Source organism: Panicum virgatum, chromosome 5N (genome assembly GCF_016808335.1).
Source record: "Panicum virgatum strain AP13 chromosome 5N, P.virgatum_v5, whole genome shotgun sequence".
Taxonomy (NCBI): domain Eukaryota; kingdom Viridiplantae; phylum Streptophyta; class Magnoliopsida; order Poales; family Poaceae; genus Panicum; species Panicum virgatum.
The window spans coordinates 59,770,919-59,786,102 of NC_053149.1; the positions used below are offsets into that span (position 1 = coordinate 59,770,919).

At 42.5% G+C, this 15,184-nt stretch overlaps 1 pseudogene; it reads left to right on the forward strand.

Annotated features, from left to right (window-relative positions):
• The first annotated feature begins 60 nt into the window (after positions 1–60).
• Positions 61–14,946, forward strand: LOC120675515 (annotated as a pseudogene).
• The last annotated feature ends 238 nt before the right edge of the window (positions 14,947–15,184 follow it).

Below are 15,184 nucleotides of genomic sequence, written 5' to 3' on the forward strand. Positions count from 1 at the left end.
GTCGACGACTAGTGACGCCGATGGAGCAGGGGAGGTCTTCGGTCTTTCCATTCGCGCCACCTTGCGCGGGGCGCAGGCGCGCAGCCGTGCCGTGTGGGCACCGACTCCGTCATGACCAGAATGCCTGCGACGGAGGTGAGCTGCTAGTGGTAGTTGTAGTGTTGTCTCGTCATTTTCTTGGCGGGGGGTCTCAGGATGCGTTGGAGTGAAATTATTTCACCGATTTATTAGTGGCATGATTTAAGTTATTGTGACGCTATGCTCGCAATCAGAATTGTTGCTACGGATATGAGTTTGTACTACTTTTTTATTGTTCAGTACTTCCCGGTGGTAGCTCATTTACGCCGTTACTGAAATTGGAAGGGATCCAAGGAAGAAGATGACAGATCTTGCTAAAAAGGAATCGCTATGCCGGTGGAGGAGGAAGTTGAGAAATCTCTATCTATCTCGAGAAGGGGCTGGAAGCCGGGATTCTACTTGGCCAAATGTCTTTGCGATAGTATCTCGGCAATTAACCAACACTTCATGAACAGCAGCAGCAGCGGTATGAGGTGTTAGATATCTAGGCAATTTTCGGTATATTTTAATTCTAAAATTAAATGTATAAACTAGCAATATTTCTATGACTTTAAGGAGTAAAATAAAACATGTGAACATGTTTATACTTATCACACATATAAGCATAAACAATATAAATAACCAAAGTTTCAGAGAGTACCCTGAAGCGGGGCCGTTGCCGGAGGCATTGGCTGCACTGTTACCAACTGGAGTAGACATCTACTCGGTTGGCCTCAGTCGAAGTAGTCGAACTCAATCGGTGCAGGAAGAAGTTCGCAGTGCAGTCCCGCGAACGGTCACCAAGATGTAGTCGACGTAGTTGTTCGGCCACCAGAATGTAGTCTACGTAGTCGTTCGGCTCGTCCACCAGGAAGTAGTCGTTCAATCGGGCAAAGCCTTTGTATTTTTGAGCAGTCACGTTAAAGCGTTACCCAAAAACCTGATTGCCCGCCTATCCCGTGCAGGATCTCAAGGCGAGCAAGGTTTCGGAGGCCTGCTCACGCTAATTCTGTGCGCGCAGAAATTAGCGTTGGGGAACTCAGTTGTTGCAACTGGAGAGGGAGAAGAGAGGAGCCGAGTTGCCTCAGTGCTCTGGTGCAGAATGGATGAGAGGAATGGCACTTCTTATATAGTGACTCAGGTGCTCAGGATCATTGAACCTGGACACCATCAGAGTCATTTAGGTGATGCGGTTATGGCCATTAATTACAGATTTAATTGCACGTTTAATCGCACGATTAATTGCTGTCAACGGCAAAATAGCCATCACATCGCGCCGCGCCGCACCGCACGCGCACCGCCCGTCCGGCCGGCCGCGCCGCGCCTCGCCTCGCCTCGTCTCGGCCACGGCCACGGCCACGGCCACGGCCCGGCCCGGCCCGGCCCGGCTCGGCGAGGCGAGCGAGCGCGCGCGTGTGGTTCACCGTCCTCCTCTTACCGGCTTCACAAGTGGTGTACACGAAGTCCACCTTTTTAGTCGGTTGAGATCCTCCTCAATTCCCGGTACGGAATTAAGCATTGATTCCGTAGCATTAATAGTGGGCTTTAAATTCTTTTAATGCTTTAGAATGAATGGGCCAAGCCCATTACTCCAACAATCCCCACCAAGAAATTCAAGCCACACTAGAAATACCCTCATTCCCTCATTGATATACCAGTATTCGACAGAGACTGTTAAGTTGAACTTCCATCTAGGACAAAGGCTACACTTATTCACAACTGTGCAATGGACTATGCCTTGAATTGCCAGTTTTGTGCAAACAAGTTTGACCAGAGCCCTACGCTGGTACTAGGCTGCAAAAGCATCCCCGCGGTTTGGAGCTTATAAGTCATACTCCAGGCCCTTCATGAGTTTCTAGAGAATACCCAATTCTCATAGACCATTACCAGTGGTCAAACTCATATAGGTGTGTTCCTTTCAGATGTTCTGTAGGACAACATCTTTGTTTCAAGAAAACAACTCATTTGTTTAAAAGAAACCACCTGGCACACATTAAGGTATAGACCAACCTGCCATACAGATTAGAAGAGAAATGCACCTTATACACGGAATGAGCCCTTTTCACAAAGGTTCTCTTCTCACAGTCAGACTTTAGTTTGTTTCACCATCCTAATTCACGGGATCTCCGATCACATAGAACAGGTTTCTACTATAGAATGACTCACGTGGGTCTCAAGCCCAATTCCATAGATGCATTGTCTATCACATTTCGTGAAAGACCCTTTGTAAACTGATCTGCCAGATTTTTAGCCGTCTGAACATAGTCCAGGGCTATAACTCCGGAGTTTCTCAATTTTCTGACAGATTTCAACCGCCTTTTTACATGTCTAGATGACTTCATGTTATCCTTTGAACTATTCACCTTGACAATTACCGTTTGATTGTCACAGTTCATTAGGATTGCCGGTAACGGTTTTTCAACTATCGGCAAGCCCATAAGGAGCTCACGAAGCCACTCAGCCTCAACAGTGGCGGTATCTAATGCTGTGAGTTCTGCTTCCATAGTTGACCTCGTTAAGATGGTCTGCTTGCAAGACTTCCAGGAAACAGCTCCACCACCAAGTGTAAACACATATCCACTTGTGGCCTTTATCTCATCAGCATCAGAAATCCAATTTGAATCACTATACCCTTCTAGTACCCTTGGGTACCCGGTGTAGTAAATTCCATAGTTCATTGTCCCCTTCAGATAGCGCATTACTCTTTCAAGAGCCTTCCAATGATCATCTCCCGGGTTTGAAACAAACCGGCTCAGTTTGCTTACAGCAAACGAGATGTCAGGTCTTGTAGCGCTCGCTAAATACATTAATGAACCAATGATCTGAGAATATCTCAGCTGATCTCGCATTATCCTTTTGTTCTTTCTAAGAATTAAACTGGCATCATATGGTGTTGAGACAGGTTTATAGTCGCTATAACCAAAGCGACTTAACACCTTCTCCACATAGTGAGACTGTGTAAGAATCACCCCACCATTGATCTCTTTTACCAGTTTTATATTAAGGATAACATCAGCTTCTCCCAGATCCTTCATCTCAAAATTTTGAGATAAAAACTCTTTGACTTCCTTAATCACATTAAGGCTAGTGCCAAAGATCAGTATGTCATCCACATATAAGCACAAAATCACTCCTTCAGCCCCACCATAGCGATAGTACACACATCTGTCAGCTTCGTTCACAACAAAGCCGGCAGAGGTCAAAGTTCTATCAAACTTTTCATGCCACTGCTTAGGCGCTTGCTTGAGACCATATAAAGATTTTAACAACTTACAAACCATTCCTTCTTGACCCTTTGATACAAACACATCCGGCTGATCCATATAGATCTCCTCTTCTAACTCTCCATTGAGGAAAGCCGTCTTAACGTCCATCTGATGAACGAGAAGACCATAAGAGTCTGCCAGGGAAAGTAACACTCGAATTGTGGTCAATCGGGCAACTGGTGAATAAGTGTCAAAGAAATCTTCTCCTTCTTTTTGGGTATAACCCTTGGCCACAAGTCTAGCCTTGTACTTTTCAATAGTACCATCTGGCCTAAGCTTTTTCTTGAATACCCACTTGCATCCAACCGGTTTACATCCATAAGGACGTTCAACGACCTCCCAGGTTCCATTAGACATGATAGAATCCATCTCACTCCTTACTGCTTCCTTCCAATAGTCAGTATCAGGAGATGAATATGCCTCTTCAATGGTTCTGGGTGTATCATCTATGAGGTATACAATGAAATCATCACCAAAAGACTTTACAGTCCTTTGTCTCTTGCTCTTTCTCGGAGCATCATTGTTATCCTCCTCAGGATTTTCTACAAGTGTATGTTCATTGTGTTCTATCGGCTCAGCAGAGCCATCATCCTCGATGAACTCTTGCCTAGATGAACTTGTTTCATCTCTCATGAGAAAAATGTTTTCAAAAAATCTAGCATCTCTGGACTCCATTATAATACCAACATGCATGTCAGGTACTCCAGATTTCACTATTAAAAATCTATATCCAACACTGTGAATAGCATAACCTAAAAAGATACAATCCACAGTTTTAGGTCCAAGCTTACGTTTCTTTGTTATTGGCACACTCACTTTTGCCAAACAACCCCATGTACGTAAGTATGACAGTGTTGGCCTTTTCTTCTCCCATTCCTCGAATGGAGTTATCTCTTTATTCTTTGTGGGAACACGGTTCAGGACATGACATGTAGTCAATATAGCCTCACCCCACCATTACTTGGAAAGTCCCGCTGTATCTAACATGGCGTTAACCAAATCCGTTAGAGTGCGGTTCTTTCTTTCGGCAACCCCATTTGACTGAGTTGAATAGGGAGGCGTCCTCTCATGAATAATACCATGTTCCTCGCAGAATAAAGTAAATAAATTTGAGAAATACTCGCCACCACGATCTGACCTAACTCTTTTGATCTTTCTCTCAAGTTGGTTTTCTACTTCAGCTTTATAGATTTTAAAGTAGTGTAAAGCTTCATCTTTTGACATCAACAAATAGATGTAACAAAATCTAGTACTATCATCAATCAAAGTCATGAAATATTTTTTACCACCTTTTGTCAACACTCCATTCATTTCGCACAAATCGGAATGAATTAATTCTAAGGGTGCCAAGCTCCTTGCCTCCGCGGTCTTATGAGGCTTACGAGTTTGTTTTGATTCAACACATACATGGCACTTAGAATTTTTGACAAAAGTGAACTTTGGAATTAAGCTCAAATTAGCTAAGCGCATCATACAACCAAAATTAACGTGACAAAGCCTCGAATGCCAAACATTTGTTTCATCAACGTTAATAACATTGTATGCAATTTTATTACAAACATCTGACAAAGAAAGACGGAACAAACCTCCGCTTTCATAACCTTTTCCAACAAAAGTACCAAACTTAGACAAGATACATTTATTGGACTCAAAGACTAATTTGAAACCATCTCTACACAGTAGAGAGCCGCTGACTAAATTCTTCTTGATGGTGGGGACATGCTGCACGTTCTTCAGCTGCACGGTCTTCCCCGAAGTAAACTTCAGATTTACCGTACCAACACCAAGAACACGCGCATGTGATCCGTTCCCCATCAGCAAGGAGGAAGTCCCGCCGGTCTGGTAAGAAGAGAACAAAGAAGCATCAGCACAAACATGAATATTAGCACCAGTGTCAACCCACCACTCGGGTGAACCAAAGACTGAAAGAACAGTAGGTAATAAATTACCGTACCCCGAAGTTCCTCTAGGCTCGCTAATAACCATGTTGGCGGAGTCGTTGGCTTTGCGGTTCAGACACTTTGCAGCAAAGTGATCCGTACTAGCGCACACATAGCAAGCTCCCGTCTTCTTCTTCTTCTTAAAAGTGGTTGTCTTCTTAGTCTTTGGTTGGTTCTGCGGTGGCTTTTTCTTGTTCTTATGGGAGTTGTTCTTCTGAACAAGATTGGCACTTGAAGCACCAGCAACTCCTTTCCCACGTATGTCCTTTGCTCTCGCCTTCTCCTCAACATCAAGAGTCCCTATGAGTCCATCTATTGTGAACTCCTGTCTCTTGTGTTTTAGAGAAGTAGCAAAGTCCCTCCAAGAAGGTGGCAGCTTAGAGATTATACCTCCAGCCACAAATTTATTGGGTAACACACATGGGGACTCTTTGCTGCAATTTTTGAGATCTTTTGCCAGAGTATGTATTTCATGAGCCTGTTCCACTACAGAACGGTCTTCGACCATCCTGTACTCAAGGAACTGCTCCATGATATACAACTCACTCCCGGCGTCAGATACTCCATATTGAGCCTCAAGAGCATCCCACAATGCTTTGCCAGTTGGCAGCCGGATATAAGAATCCACCAGGTTATCACCGAGAACACTAATGATCAAGCCTCGAAAGAGGATATCAGCCTCATTGAACGCACTCCCTTCCTCTGGAGAGAATTGTTCAGGCTTACCCTCTTTCACATGGATCACTCTCGATAGTGTTAACCACAGTATAAGCCGCTCTTGCCAACGTTTGTAATTTGAACCATCAAAAGGTGATGGTTTGATTGATGCAACAAAGCTAGATACCGAAAGCCTATTAACACAATCAGGTTTTTGGATTGTTAGATATCTAGGCAATTTTCGGTATATTTTAATTCCAAAATTAAATGTATAAACTAGCAATATTTCTATGACTTTAAGGAGTAAAATAAAACATGTGAACATGTTTATACTTATCACACAAATAAGCATAAACAATATAAATAACCAAAGTTTCAGGGAGTACCCTGAAGCGGGGCCGTTGCCGGAGGCATTGGCTGCGCTGTTACCAACTGGAGTAGACATCTACTCGGTTGGCCTCAGTCGAAGTAGTCGAACTCAATCGGTGCAGGAAGAAGTTCGCAGTGCAGTCCCGCGAACGGTCACCAAGATGTAGTCGACGTAGTTGTTCGGCCACCAGAATGTAGTCGATGTAGTCGTTCGGCTCATCCACCAGGAAGTAGTCGTTCAATCGGGCAAAGCCTTTGTATTTTTGAGCAGTCACGCTAAAGCGTTACCCAAAAACCTGATTGCCCGCCTATCCCGTGCAGGATCTCAAGGCGAGCAAGGTTTCGGAGGCCTGCTCACGCTAATTCTGTGCGCGCAGAAATTAGCGTTGGGGAACTCAGTTGTTGCAACTGGAGAGGGAGAAGAGAAGAGCCGAGTTGCCTCAGTGCTCTGGTGCAGAATGGATGAGAGGAATGGCACTTCTTATATAGTGACTCAGGTGCTCAGGATCGTTGAATCTGGACACCATCAGAGTCATTTAGGTGATGCGGTTATGGCCATTAATTACAGATTTAATTGCACGTTTAATCGCACGATTAATTGCTGTCAACGGCAAAATAGCCATCACATCGCACCACGCCGCACCGCACCGCACGCGCACCGCCCGCCCGTCCGGCCGGCTGCACCGCACCGCACCGCGCCTCGCCTCGCCTCGCCTCGCCTCGCCTCGCCTCGCCTCGGCCACGGCCACGGCCACGGCCCGGCTCGGCGAGGCGAGGCGAGCGAGCGCGCGCGCGTGTGGTTCATCGTCCTTCTCTTACCGGCTTCACAAGTGGTGTACACGAAGTCCACCTTTTAAGTCGGTTGAGATCCTCCTCAATTCCCGGTACGGAATTAAGCATTGATTCCCTAGCATTAATAGTGGGCTTTAAATTCTTTTAATGCTTTAGAATGAATGGGCCAAGCCCATTACTCCAACATGAGGTAGTTCACCAGACCCACAAATAGCTGCCAGATTGTCACACCCGGTTTTTAAAAGAAAACCGAATGCATAGCTATATGTATGCCAGGATCAAGTTTCATACATATAGAGACATCATAAGTGAATAATCAGTAACAGTATCACGAAAAAGTGAAATACAATAAATAAAAGACTATCAGAGTTATACAGCTTATCCTGGAAACGGAGGCTCCAAACTTCACAGGCAATCGACTGGGGGTTGCGTATGCCTAGAACTCAGCATCATCTTCAAAAGACTTCACAGCAACTTTCTCTTCTGAGCAGCAGTAAGCAAGGGTGAGTACACTTATGGTTGGTACTCAGCAAGGCCACAAGAAATAACCAGAATGTAATTTATATCCATCTTTAAGTTTATTAATCATGTGAGGGTCCAAGCCGCTCTTGACCGTGAGCACGGCTAACCGGTTAGTTTTAACTCTGCAGAGGTTGTACACTTTCACCACAATTCGCGTAAAAGTTCCGAAGAACTTTGAACCCAACCACGCATATGTGCTGATCAGGCACAATACCACACTTCCGAGGTGTGATTGCATAGGGACGCTACGAGGCCTTTACAAAGAATTCCTATATGTATGTGTTGGTCCCTGCCGTGCGGTCCCTCAGAAGACGCAGCTTCCTTCACCCGCTCCACAACACAAACTCATAACCACCAAGCGGAACAACCCCAACACAACATATAGTTCATCTAATTACTCAGCCAAGACCAGAGCCATATAGTATTGTGGTTGTACGGTTTTCTTGGGTGGTTCTCCATGTTCCAATTAGATCATCATAATACTCTTGTAAATAAGCATAGACAGAAAGATGGTTAGGGTCACTTGCCTTTCTCCAACGAAAAGCTACTCTTACTGCTCTTCACTGCTCTTCAGCTTTTGCTCACTTGCAATTCTTGATCTTCAATCTTTGAACAGCGAACCTTCTACTCGGAGCAAACATCGGGCAAACATACAAAGCAAACAACAAGATTCAACTAAGAACAATACACCAAAACAAAGAAAGGCTTTTAAAGAATGTACTAAAGGATAGGGCTCGCTTCTACGGTCACGAAAGCGCAAGAAACGCGGAAAACAGAACTAAAACGACGATTCTATAGACTAAACGATGCTTCAGGGATCTAGTCGCGATTAACTAAAAGGTTAAGGACTAATGGAAAAGATTTGTAAGACACAACAAAGTGTGCTCACAGAGAATAATAAGGTCATAAAGCTATCGCACATGTTGCAAGGATCACGTGAGCGCGAGAATCGATGAAATCAGAGTTAAAACGTGAAAGATATGGCTAAAACAGTGCACCAGGGACTTGTTTGTGAGAGTTTTGAACTTCCAGGGGCTAACTCTAAAGAAACCAGGGACTTATACATAATTAAACCTAACTCGCGAGGGTTAGAAAGCAAAACTACACTTCCTGGACGGCGGGTTCTATTTCATAAAAGATCAGGGTCTAAAACAGGGTTCTAGGGACTTATCTGCGATAAATTTGAAAGAAAAGGGGCTAGCTACAAAGAAACCAAGGACTAAAATGAGATTAAACCTAAACTACAGGGGCTAGCTTGCAAAACTACGCACTAATGATGGCGGGTTCTATTTTGGAAAAGCTCAGGGTGTTCTCCGTAAAGATTTGGACTAAAACAGAAATAGTTTTGAACTGCGATGGACGGAGGGTTGATTTTGGAAAAACGGAGGGAAAAAAAAGGTCGGAGAGCTCCCTTGCTACCTTGCGAAACTCTGGGGCGGTGAACTTGTCGAGGAGAAGGCACGGGGTCGACGGCGAAATGGCGACGACTCGCGAGAAGGAAGACACCACGACGAAGAGGACGACGAGCTGAGCACTAGGGTGGTGTCGGATTTCACCGGAGATGCACGGATGCGGAGGATGGTGGGATTCTGGGGAAAAGATTATTTTAGGGATTCTCAAACAAAGAGCCTCCCTATGGGTAGTCTATATTTTTGTGTGGAATTGCCATGAGAGGTTGGTTTAATATATAGAGAGAAAAGTCTCACCATCCCACATCAACTAGCAATGTGGTACTAAACCTCCTTCCCATGCTAATGGGCTTTACATGACTTTAGCCCATTATGGAACACATGAATGGGCCCTTGAGGTCCATTAGAGATTTATGTACTTTTGATAGTCTTAGCCCATTTAAAATTCGGAATTAATTATTTTCGAAATTAAAATAATTCTAGAAAAATCTAGAATCCATATTTAAAGTCCGAAAAATATTCCAAATGGCCCAAAAATTTTAGGAAAAATCCTAGAAATATATTGGGACCTAACGAACTCAAATAAAATATTTGGAGCTCATGAGAATATTTGGAAGAGCCTCTAAAAATTAGAGTTTGCTCTAGGGAAAATGGGAAAAGATTCCAGAAAAATCCGAAAAATTCCCGGGAAGAACTTTTGATGATAGAACACGTTTTGAAAGGTTTTCACACTCCAAAACACTATGCATGTGACATGAATGCATCACCAGAAGAACAACATCATTTAATTTGAAAAACAACCAATATTCATTTTCTTTTACACTAGATTCTCTGTGAAGAAATATAAATGTTGAGAAAATTTTAAAATTGTGAGAAAATTATTGTTTTATTTTTAATTTTAATCACATCCTGAAATCCAAAAATTTCAGGGTGTGACACAGATGCATCAATTCACACGTAGCAGGAATTAATAAAAAGCACTTGTTCTTTTTGTGATATCTGTGTAGCATACTACTCAAATTTTTTTGACTGGAAAGCTGGAGTTTCCTGTTCTCTCTTTGATTTTCTTATCTCCTATGCTTTTTTTTTTCTCAAAACGTTCATAGGGTTGAATATTTTTGGTCAAATCAAACAGTTGGAATATTCGGCATATGATTGCAGGAGTTAAAGATTGTCAGTTCCCTTTCAAAATGTCCTCCATTTGGAAGAACCGGCTGCCCAATCATCTGTATTACAAGCATGGACCGTGACTTGCTATAGACATTTTCAGTCACTATCAAGCACTGACTAGTAACTACTGCCATGCTTGACTGGCAATTGAAAAATTGGCGCACAGTTCCACCATGGAAAGTTCAAACGGAAACTCTGAATGTTCATGATGCTGGAGATATCTGCACGAACAATTTCTTTACCCCTACCCACACCCACACCCACAAAGAGCCTAACAGCACCCCAAAGGCCCACACACAGCGCTTGCAGGAAAGTTTCACCTCTGGAAGAATTGAGAGGTATGGAGAAACGCTTATGCCCATCCCTTCGTTATGTTAGTATGTCTCTCTCTCTCTCTCTCTCTCTCTCTCTCTCTCTCTCTCTCTCTCTCTCTCTCTCTCTCTCTACTTTGGTGGTGGTTTGTTATCCTAGTTTGATGCTTGGATATAGCTATGTTTGGGAAAATAAGATTCTGGAGGGAGTGCATGCTTGTTAATTTGCTGATTCTATATGCATCAGCTTCGAGATGCTTATCAGCTCCCATGGAAAGAACGGACATCATCTTTCAGAACCAATCAATTTCAGATGGGCAGACCCTAATATCTGGGAGCAAAAAATTTGTGCTTGGTTTCTTTAGCCCTGGAGATTCGAGCTACCGATATGTTGGTATATGGCACAATGATGTTTTAGAAAGAAGAGTTGTATGGGTTGCTAATAGGAACAATCCAATGAAAGATAGTTTGGGCATACTTAAGTTCGATAACAGTAGTAATCTGATAGTTTCAGATGGGAGTGGCAACTCATTTACAGTTGTTTATGCGGTGGGAGTGGGAGTGCAAGACCAAGACTTGGAGGGTGCAATGTTGGATAATGGCAACTTTGTCTTGAGGAGCATCGCCAACAAAACCAATATCGTATGGCAGAGCTTTGACTTTCCTACCGACACATGGCTCCCTGAAATGAATATTACACTTGGTAGTAAATTGCTGACTTCATGGAAGAGCTCTGATGACCCAGCTGTGGGGGACTACTCTTTCGGACCTGGCGTAACTAATGCTTCACAACTCATTATCTGGTGGAAAGGGCATGCATTTTGGACCAGTGGAGGATGGGATGGTGATGTAAACGCTCTCATTCCAGAGCTAAAATCTATAAGTACAATCCCTCTATATTTTCACTGTGACAACCTTACATGCACTTACACTCCCAACCCTGCTAGCATGATGACAAAATTCGTGTTGGATCCAAATGGTTCATTGAACATAGCACAATTTGATCCTGACGCTCAATCATGGATTCTGCTATGGCGACAGCCTGCTAGTTGTGAGGTGTTTAACTTATGTGGAGGGTTTGGTATATGCAACAACAATATGTTACCATCCCACTGTCGATGCCCAAAAGGTTTTGCTCAACAAGACACTCAATATAGTAGGAAAGGGTGCACTAGGAAAATCCCACTGCAGTGTAATGGTGATAAGTTTATTGATATGCCTGGAATGCGACTTCCTGGTAACAGAGAGAAGCTGTCTGTTATGGGAGATGATGAATGCCAATCAGCATGCATGATAAATTGCTCTTGTACTGCATATGCATATGTTCATTCAGTATTGGATGGTTGCAGTCTATGGTATGGTGATCTGACAAATCTCCAGGATGGATATAATGGGAATGGAGTAGGAACTCTTTATCTTCGTGTGGCTGCATCAGAGTTAGAACCCATCAGTAGTTCAGGTACGAAATGTATACCATAGTGAAATATTAGTGATATTTAGGATAGTACATGAAAATTGAACTACTTGACAGATATGCAACTAATCCCAGTTTTGAAATTATTATAAGTATTTCTTCAATCAAACAGTAAAATTTCCATCAAGGATAGGGTATTATGAACTTTGAAGTGAAGTGACAATCTCTATTAAATATTTCTTCAACAATAAAATTTCCATCAGGGATAAGGTATTATGAACTTTGAGGTCAAGTGACAATCTCTCATTCTTCTTGCTCAGGTCACAAAATACTTTGGATAGCTGGTGTACTTCCTTCAGTTGCATTTCTTATCTTTTGTCTCATCCTGTTTATTTGGATTAGGAGATCAAAAAATAAAGGTAACTATTAGAAGTCATAAGAACTCCTTAGTAGCTAAAGAGATTCAACCTTTTTATATGCAGTGTAGGTTAAAACATGGCAATAAGTCTCCTTTTATGTTTCAGGGAAGGGAAAACAGGATGGTCACCACTCCTTGATGACTACGAATACAATCAAACTGTGGGAGAGTGAGGAGACAGGCTCTCAGTTTACGATTTTTTCCTTTTCACAAATAACAAATGCTACAAACAAATTTTCAACAGAAAGCAAAGCTTGGAGAAGGGGGGTTTGGCCCTGTGTACAAGGTACCATGTGCTTTCAGTCTCTTCAGTTCACATGTTTGACCATTTCAAAAACAAAAATAAGAATGCTGATTATGAAGCATGTGGTTATGTGGTCAAATTTCTGTATGTTTTGGGCACTAACCCTAGTGCACGCCCCTATCTTGTAAAAGGGCGTACCCAGTGCCGTAGGCTTCCCGCACTGTGCGGGGTCTGGGGAAGGGTTGTCTTTAAGCCTCAAGCCTTACCCACACAAATGTGTAGAGGCTGGGGCTCGAACCCGGGACCTTCCGGTTACAGACGGTAGGCTCTACCGCTGCACCAGGCCCGCCCTTCCACGCCCCTATCTTGTGATTGCAAAAATTCAAATAATCTACACAGATAAGGGATACTGAGGACAGGGAATTGGACATATCAGGGATATATGAGTACATGTGACATGGAGATGGAGGTGCCGATTTTATAAGAAAAAAATGTACCAGCATAATTAAACAACTGTACCTATGTAAACAGCAGAAATTTATTTATCTTGACTTTAACTTAGCATCTATACTAGCTGTTTATTTATATTACTGATTTATACTTCCAACATGCAAGTTTTGTAACATTGAAACTTTTTCACACTTCTGAATATATTTCGATAGACTTGAAGGACAGGCTATGTACTGAATATATATCAAGAAAGTTACAGTCTGAAGACTTTGAACAATACTAAATAACTTGGATAGGGTGTATACCTTGCTGTGGACCTGTGATATTGGCATATCGCTATCAATACTCTACAATTCAGATGAAAAAAAATATGATCAGTGGCAATCAAATGAAATACTTTCTTTCAGTTTTCTTGCTAAATGTTGACATAAATATTCATAAATACATAACTATGCATATGAAGGTGCTTGCTATTTCTCCGTTGCAAAGTAAGTGAATTTGACAGTTCAGGGAATTCCTGTAATGAAAACAAAAAAGTTCAGGACATTCAATATACAATGGGAGATAGTTTTGTATATAGCTTTGCCATCTAATTTTTTAACTATGTTGAAAACCATTCTATAGGGAAACTTACCAGACGGGAAGGAAATTGCAGTTAAGAGACTAGCTGCAAATTCAGGGCAAGGGTTAGCGGAGTTTAAGAACGAAATACTGCTTATTGCTAAGCTTCAGCATAGCAATTTAGTTGGGCTGCTAGGTTGTTGCATTGAAGGAGAAGAAATGTTATTAGTCTACGAGTACATGGCAAACAAAAGCTTGGATTTCTTCTTATTTGGTATGTTTGATTTTCCTTTTTCATTCTTGTTGCTTCCTTTTTTTCTCAGCTGCCTTGTTGAACCAGCGAATGTATTTTTCCCCTTTATAAAGAAAAATCAAGAAGGGCTTTGCTAGACTGGGGAATGCGGATAAACATAATTGAAGGGTCGCACAAGGTCTTATTTATCTCCACAAGCATTCTCGGCTTAGAATTATTCATAGGGACCTGAAAGCAAGCAACATATTGTTGGACAGTGATATGAACCCTAAGATCTCGGACTTTGGAATGGCGAGAATATTTGATCCCAAAGGAACACAATCTAATACAAAAAGAGTTGTTGGAACATAGTAAGTATTTTCTTTGTTCTTCTAACCTTCCTTTTGCATTTGACATGTGAAGCTAATGTTGGCTATATTGAAAAATGTATATTGAGTTTAAGAGTATACAATCCTTTCAGTGGCTACATGGCTCCTGAATACGCTATTGCAGGCATTTTCTCCGTTAAGTCTGATGTATTTAGCTACGGAGTCTTGCTCCTGGAGATTGTCAGTGGAATGAAGAATGCAGGATCTCAACGACGTGGCAACTCTCTTAGCCTCCTTGGTTATGTAAGGAAAAGTTATAACAAGGGCATACTGTTTTCTAATTTTGTAAGCGGAGCATTTCTAACTTGGTGGCTGCAACTGAACTTTGCAGGCATGGGAGTTGTGGAACGAGGGCAGATGCCATGAGCTCATTGATAAATCATTACGCGGTAGATGGCCTGAGAGTGTGGCGCTAAGATGCATTCATGTCAGCTTGTTGTGCGTTCAGGAGCAAGCTGCGGATCGACCTTTCATGACTGAAGTCCTTTCAATGATTACCAATGAAAACGCCAACTTACCAGACCCAAAGCAACCTGGTTTGCTCTCCCTGTTGGTCTCGAATAAAAATGACATCACTGAAGAAACTTGCTCCCTGAATGGTCTTTCAATTACCAACCTGGATGGCAGATAGTAACTATCTCAATCCACTGTTGTTCTGTCTTTTTTTTATTATTGGTAAAAGCACGGATTACAATTGCTTGAATTGCATATTATTGCCAGTTAAATCAAAGAAACCTGAAATTCAGCCCCTCTTATAAAGTTTTGATCGATCTGCAAGGACTGCTAGGCTGAATCTTTAGAGGAACTTATGGTCGCCCATGCCCAGCTTGGCATTACGACTCTCTGATTTCAGCTGGTCCCAAAGCCACAACCTCGTTGTTGGTACTGAATTTTTCTGCTGAGTAGAGTAGCTGTTACTGTCTTGCTTTTCAATTCAAAGGACAATTGCTCACAGCTTGGTTCTGAAGTCCAATTATATACTG